The sequence below is a fragment of the Rana temporaria genome, chromosome 1, assembly GCF_905171775.1.
Source record: "Rana temporaria chromosome 1, aRanTem1.1, whole genome shotgun sequence".
NCBI classification, from domain to species: domain Eukaryota; kingdom Metazoa; phylum Chordata; class Amphibia; order Anura; family Ranidae; genus Rana; species Rana temporaria.
In genome coordinates, this window is record NC_053489.1 from 32,934,876 (window position 1) to 32,942,152 (window position 7,277).

The window sequence follows — 7,277 nt, forward strand, 5'->3', positions numbered from 1 at the left end:
TGTGTCCTATGCCTTCATACTTTTGCTGATAGGTGTCCCTCATTCCTATATCAAAGAATTGGGAGGTATAGGTTTAGGATCCCACTGTGACAATGGCACTAGGCCACAACACATTTCCTTCTTGCACCCAGTCTTCGGCTTGTTTTTTGTTGTTTTATTAGGGGATGATACCTTGGATGGGGTAGAGATTATGGGATGCCAAACTTAACAGCAAATCCAGGGACAACTTCCTCCTTATTTACAGCTTCCACTTCTTCCTCCTGCACAAAAAATACTTACTCCTTTGCACAGCTCTGCTGGGTTTACTCCTTAGGAGCCAACAGTCCTTTTGTTAGCTTGGCAACAGCCCATTACAGGCTAGGAACTCTCAGTCCCTTTGGACACTGATCCCAGCTCCACTTCTGCAGAAAATGTTAGCCCACCTGACTGCCACCAGCCCACCTGACTGCTTCTTCTTCCCAGTCCTCCTGCCTGACACTCTGCACCAGTGTTGCCCACCTGGCACAATGGAGACTTCCCAGGGCAAGGTTGGATGAATATTTAAGCATACCACTACAGCTGGCAGTCTCTCCCCTTGTCAGTCCCTACACCATGCTGATCTACTTACTCTGTCTCTCTTTGCTCCTGCTGCCTCTACGGAAAGCTTTATGCGAACTGTTTCCTGTGGTAGGATCCTTCCAGGCCAGCCACCCGATCTCCGGCCCAAGATACAGCATCTCCCAGCAGGGCCACCAACAGCCTCTCCTCAGCACTGCTTCTCCATCTTCCACCCGACTTCCCATGCTGGCATGGCTCATCCAATATTTAAAACCAACTTGGTTCCTTGCCAGGCACACTTCCTGGGATTGGCCAAGGAACTTTAAATATGCAGAGCAGCCCCTCCTCCGCCCACTAACTTCCAGAACATTCTCCAATATTCTAGAACCAGGGGAGGCACCAGAGAGCTGACTGAATGAGTCATCCAGCCCTAACCTAACTAGAGTATGCTACACATACACTGACACTTTTTTATGTATTCATTTTTTTGTAGATTTTGCTCTCCAAATGTGCCTCGCTGCACTTGATATGTGTGTGTTCTTCCCACTCATTGATGGTAGGATATGACCCACCCTGAAATCTAGGGGGGATGTGTAGCCCTTAGGGTCCACATGTTTGCTGTGTCCTTCACATGGCTTCTTGCAAACTGGAAACAGGACTTCTTATGGCTTTCTTTCAACAATGGCGTTCTTCTTGCCACTCTTCCATAAAGGCCACATTTGTGGAGTGCACAACTAATAGGGCCAGATCCACAAAAACGGGCGTATATTTAGGTGGGCGTAGCGCATCTCATATGCGCTACGCCGCCGTAAATAAGAGTGGCTCCTAGGGTATCCACAAATAACTTGTTCCCATATGCGGGCTGGCGTAACGCAAATCTGCCGGCGTAAGCCCACGTAATTCAAAGCAGGCTTGGAGTGGGCGTGTTGTATGGTAATCTGGTATGACCCCACGTAAATGAAGTTTTTTTAACGGCGCATGCGCCATCCGTGGGGGTATCCCAGTGCGCATGCTCGAAATCACGTCGCAAATAGTCAATGCTTTCGACGTGAATGTAATTTACGCAAAGCCCTATTCACGAACGTTTTACGCAAACAACGTAAATGACGGAAAATTCGACGTTGTCCCGACGTCCATACCTAACATTGCGTACACCTCATAGAGGCAGGGATAACGTTACGCCGAAAAAAGCCTTACGTAAACAACGTAAAAAAATGCGAATCGGCATATCTAGCTAATTTGCATACTCTACGTGGAAATCAACGGAAGCGCCACCTAGCGGCCAGCGTAAATATGCACCTAAGATCCGACGGCGTACTAAGACGTACGTCAGTCGGATCTAGCCCACATTCAGTCATATCTTGTTTTGTGGATACAAAACAATGATACGACGGCGCATCGTAGAACTTACGCGGCGTATCAATAGATACGCTGCCGTAAGTTCTTTGTGAATCTGGCCCATAGTTGTCATGTGGACATATTCTCCCACCTGAGCTGTGGATCTCTGCAGCTCCTCCTGAGTTACCATGGACCTCTTGGCTGCTTCTCTGATGCTCTCCTTGCCCGGCCTGTCAGTTTAGGTGGCCGGCCATGTCTTGGTAGATTTGCAGTTGTGCCAAACTTCTCTACAACTTTATCCCTGACCTATCTGCTGTGTTCTTTGACTTTCATAATGCTTTTTTTTCACTAAGGTTCTCTAAAAAAAAACTCTGAAGGCTTCACAGAACAGCATTTTTTATACTGAGATTAAATCACACAAAGGTGGACTTAATTTAATAATTAGGTGACTTCTGAGGGCAATTGGTTCCACTAGATTTTAGCTAGGGGTATCAGAATAAATCAGAGTAATGGGGGCTGAAAACAAATGCATGCCACACTTTTCACATATTTATTTGTAAAAAAAATTGAAAGACATTTATCATTTTCCTTCCACTTCGCAATTATGTGCCACTTTGTGTTGGTCTATCACATAAAATCCCAATAAAATACATTTAAGTTTTTGGTTGTACCATGGTGAATGAATACTTTTTCAAGGCACTGTATGTGCCTTGCCCACAGGATTCTTGCGCCTCAGGGAAAGGGTGGGGTTAGGGAAGAGCCCTTCCTCTTTGAGAGGAGACCATACGACACACCCTAGAGCAGCCTTTCTCAACCTTTCCATCACAGAAGAACCCCTAAAATATCTTTCCTGTCTCAGGGAAGCCCCTGCTAAAAACTACTATATCTATAACTCATGATACATTAGTGTGATGGTCACTAAGAATGCTTCTCTTACCCTTGTGGTTATGGGGAAAAAATGCCCCCTTACAGAGAGCTAAAAGATCAATGGTGTCAGTGGGAACTTATCTGAGAGGCAGAAATTGCTCATTGCTCATGGACCCCCGAGCAACCTCTGGAGGAACCCTAAGGTTTCAAGCAAGTGGGGAAATGCAATGCAATGCAAACCTGAGACGTCTAACCCCCCCGGTCACTCTGCACCCCAAGCCCACCCTTTTTTGAAGCCAATCATTGTGCTTAAAAGAAAATTGAAATCCATTTGTCCAGGGCCTTGCGCGTAGATTAGGGGCCAGGCGCATGGATTAGGGGTGAAGAGGAAACCAGGTAATACGACCACCCAGGTGTACTTCATGTAATGCAGGAAGAGCTTCAATGATCCACGGATCCGTGAGAGACCAATGAGACACGGGGAAACAAATTTGAGTGTGTTCATAAGATCTCTGGTCTTTATTCAGTAACACAGTGGCTTATATGCAGAAGAAAGAAGGCAGGGGCTGTTTTTTAATCCATATGTTTCTAAAAGTTATACAAACTCAGTACTTTCTTTTCATGATTTAAACTGCTGACTTTAGTTAACAAGAACTAGCTGATGATTTTGCTTATCCACTTGCCCACCGGGTTAATTCTGGCACTTCTCTCCTTCATGTGAAAATCACAATTTTTTTGCTAGAAAATTAATCAGAACCCCCAAACATTATATATTTTTTTTTAGCAGACATCCTAGGGAATAAAATGGCAGTCATTGCAATACTTTTTGTCACACCGTATTTGCGCAGCGGTCTTACAAGCGCACTTTTTTTGGATAAAAATCACTTTTTTGAATTAAAAAATAAGACAACAATACATTTTGCCCAATTTTTTTATATATTGTGAAAGATAATGTTACGTCGAGTAAAATGATACCCAACATGTCACGCTTAAAAATTGCGCCCGCTCGTGGCATGGCGTCAAACTTTTACCCTTAAAAATCTCGATAGGCGACGTTTAAAAAATTCTACAGGTTGCATTTTTTGAGTTGCAGAGTAGGTCTAGGGCTAGAATTATTGCTCTCACTCCAACGATCGCGGCGATACCTCACTTGTGTGGTTTGAATACCGTTTTCATATGCGGGCGCTACTCGCGTATGCGTTTGCTTCTGCGCGCGAGCTCGTCGGGACGGGGCGCTTTAAAACAAATTTTTTGGGTTTTCTTATTTATTTTTATTTATTTTTATAATTTTTTACACTGAAAAAAAAAAAAAAAAATTGATCACTTTTATTCCTATTACAAGGAATGTAAACATCCCTTGTAATAGAAAAAAGCATGACAGGTCCTCTTAAATATGAGATCTGGGGTCAAAAAGACCTCAGATCTCATAATTAGACTTAAATGCAAAAAAAAAAATAAAAAAAAAAAAATGTAATTTTTTCAAATGACAAAAAAAAAAATGTTTCTTTAAGAGGCTGGGCGGGACTGACGTTTTGACGTCACTTCCGCCCAGCAGAGCTATGAGGACGGGTGAAGGAGATTTCTCCTTCAGTCCCGTCCCCGCTCAGCTGCCGGACACATCCGATCCCCTCCGGTAAGCGGCGGAGGGCGCGGGAGAGCGGCGGGAGGGGGGGGGGGCCCTCTCCCGCCACCGATAACGGCGATCTCGCGGCGAATCCGCCGCGGAGACCGCCGTTATCGTGTACACCACCGCCCCCTGAAAAGATGAATATCTCGGTTGTGGCAGCAGCTGCTGCCGTTATCGAGATATTCAACTTTAAAAAGAGGACGTCTTTTTGACATGGGGCGGTGGTCAAGAGGTTAAACAACAGGCTGCTCTGTGACTCAGCTTAACCACAATGACTCACAGGATGTGTTTCTATGCAAACTGTCAGTTATATCAAAACACATACATTCAAAAGTTAATTTCTACTTAAAGAGGAGGTCCGCCCCAGTCAGCAGCTACAAATACTGCAGCTGCTGACTTTTAAAACATGGGCACTTACCTGTCCAGCATGCCCGTGATGTCGGCACCTGAAGCCGAGCTACCGATTGGCTCTCGGGTGCTGCCGCTGCCATTTTCGATAAGAGAATCAGGAAGTAAAGCCTTGCAATGCCACTGGTCCCTGATCTCTTCTGGGACCCGTGTGTCTCCCAGAAGACAGCAGGGGGGGGTGCCGGACATGGCGTAGACTGCCTCAGATAATGCGGTGGTCTCTGCCCGGATGTGGGTGCTAATACCTGTCTTATCTGCACCCCCTTCCCCTTGAAAGGTGCCAAATGTGACACCGGAGGGGGGGGGGGATCCAGACAGCGGAGGTTCCATTTTTGTGTGGACCTCCACTTTAAAGAAAATTGAGTCAGTTATTTATACATTCTATTACAAGGGGGGGGGGGCTGCGCCCCTGCACCCCTTATGGATGGTACACCACTGGTTTCAATGAGCCCTGGTTGAGAACCCTGCTCCAGTGCATTTTTTGTATGTGTTTGCATGCACTTTTTTGACACACTTTGGGGTTTTGTTTTTGTGCATCTAAGCGTGAGCTTGAAAAACAACAACAAAAAATACTAGGGCCCGGATTCACATACATCGGCGCATATTTATGCCGCCGTAGCGTATCTCTTTTACGCTACGCCGGCGCAGCGCACAGAGGCAAGCACTGGATTCACAAAGCACTCGCTCTTAAAGATACGCTGGGTTTCCTCGGCGTAAGCCAGCGTAGGTGGAAGTGGGCGTGAGCCATGCTAATGAGGCGTGACCCCATGTATATGAGGGATTGAGCGTCATAAAGATACGAATAACGTACGGCGCATGCGCCGTCCCGTGGACGCATCCCAGTGCGCATGCGCAGAATCACGTCGGAACTACTCCCTATGATACAACGGATCACTGCCTACAACGTGAACGTAACCTACGCCCAGCCCTATTCACGTACTACGTAAACAACGTAAAATACGACGGCTCTGTTCCCTGGTCCATACCTTTGCATGAGTTGCGCATCCTATATGGGGAATAACTTTACGCCGGACGTACGCCTTACGCAAACCGCGTATATTATTGGCGGGGCGCAACTACGTTCGTGAATCGGCGTATCTCCCTCATTTGCATATGTGCATAGAAAATCTATGGGAGCGGAAAATGCGTAAATATGCGCCCATGATACGACGGCGTAGGCAAGTTACGTCGGTCGTTGGAAGCCTATTTTTAGGCGTATCTCAGATTGTGGGCGCGTTGCACAGATACGACGGCGCATAGTTAGACTTATGCGGCGTATGTCGAGATACGTCGGCGTAAGTGCTTTGTGAATCCGGGCCTAGGAGAATGAAATGTAAGTCATTTTATTGCATATCTCTAGTAACTATTTTTTTATTTTTTTTTGTATTCATCAAATGTAAGAAAACGAAAAGCTAACAATGACGTCTCATTTTAATATTTCACCTTTTTACGTCTATTATGTAATGACATATAATGTACAGTTCTATTGACGTACTCCTAAAAACATAATATGCAATCACTCTCTATGCATTACATTGTGCATCTTAATGTATCCAGCCCTACACATGTTCACGCCATGTAGCTCAGATATTAATGGACTTGTCCCACCGTTATTAATGCCTATACAGAGGAGTATAGCAGTGGCTCTGCAACCTAAACATACATCTCGCCTTTTCTGCTTCATTTCTCACCGTAACAAGCTGGAGAAACACCGTTTTGATTGACTAACAGAGGAAACTGCTTAATAAGCAGAACGCAAGCGATACATACATTTTCCTTTGATGTTTGTCTGTTAGACGTTGTAACAAAATTCCACCAGAGCGCCTTTCTGATAGAGTTCACAGGGTCATTACTGCATCTGATCTGGAGGTAAGAAATCCACAGGGACCTCCATCGTATTGATTTTCTAACCCGGAGAAGATACAGAATAACAGATGGTAGTATGTTATTCTCACCTCTCACCATTCGTATCTCGTAAGATGAATTTTCAAATGAAGAAAAAAAATGTAAGTGTGTTCCGATAAAACAATACATCACAATCAAATTTATTATTTGAAAAAGGAAATGTAAAAATGTAATTGAAAATAATAATGTTTTTGATGAAAGCAGACTAATCAGAAAGTCTGAAACAGCTTCACCACGTATCTTCATGGAAACATGCACGGTTCACAGCACCCGATCTATAGTTCAGACCTTGTCTGTAATACTTGCTGCCACGCCCTGACAGGAATGTAACATAATTGACACCACCGTAGACAGCAGTTTTTTGAAGCCTATTGGTAGAGAAAGGGGAACTGCCGCTCTAGGTGAGTGCACTCAGCAATCAATGTCCTCTCAGAAGCGTGGGTGCCTCTGGCTCTAATCACGTGCTTAAAAAAAACATTGGGGCAGATTCAGGTAGCTTTGCCCCTTTTTTAAGGAGGCACAGCGCACCATTTTGCCGCTGCGCCTCTGTAAATTTCCTGCGCTATGCTTGATTCACGGAGCAGTAGCTCCGTAA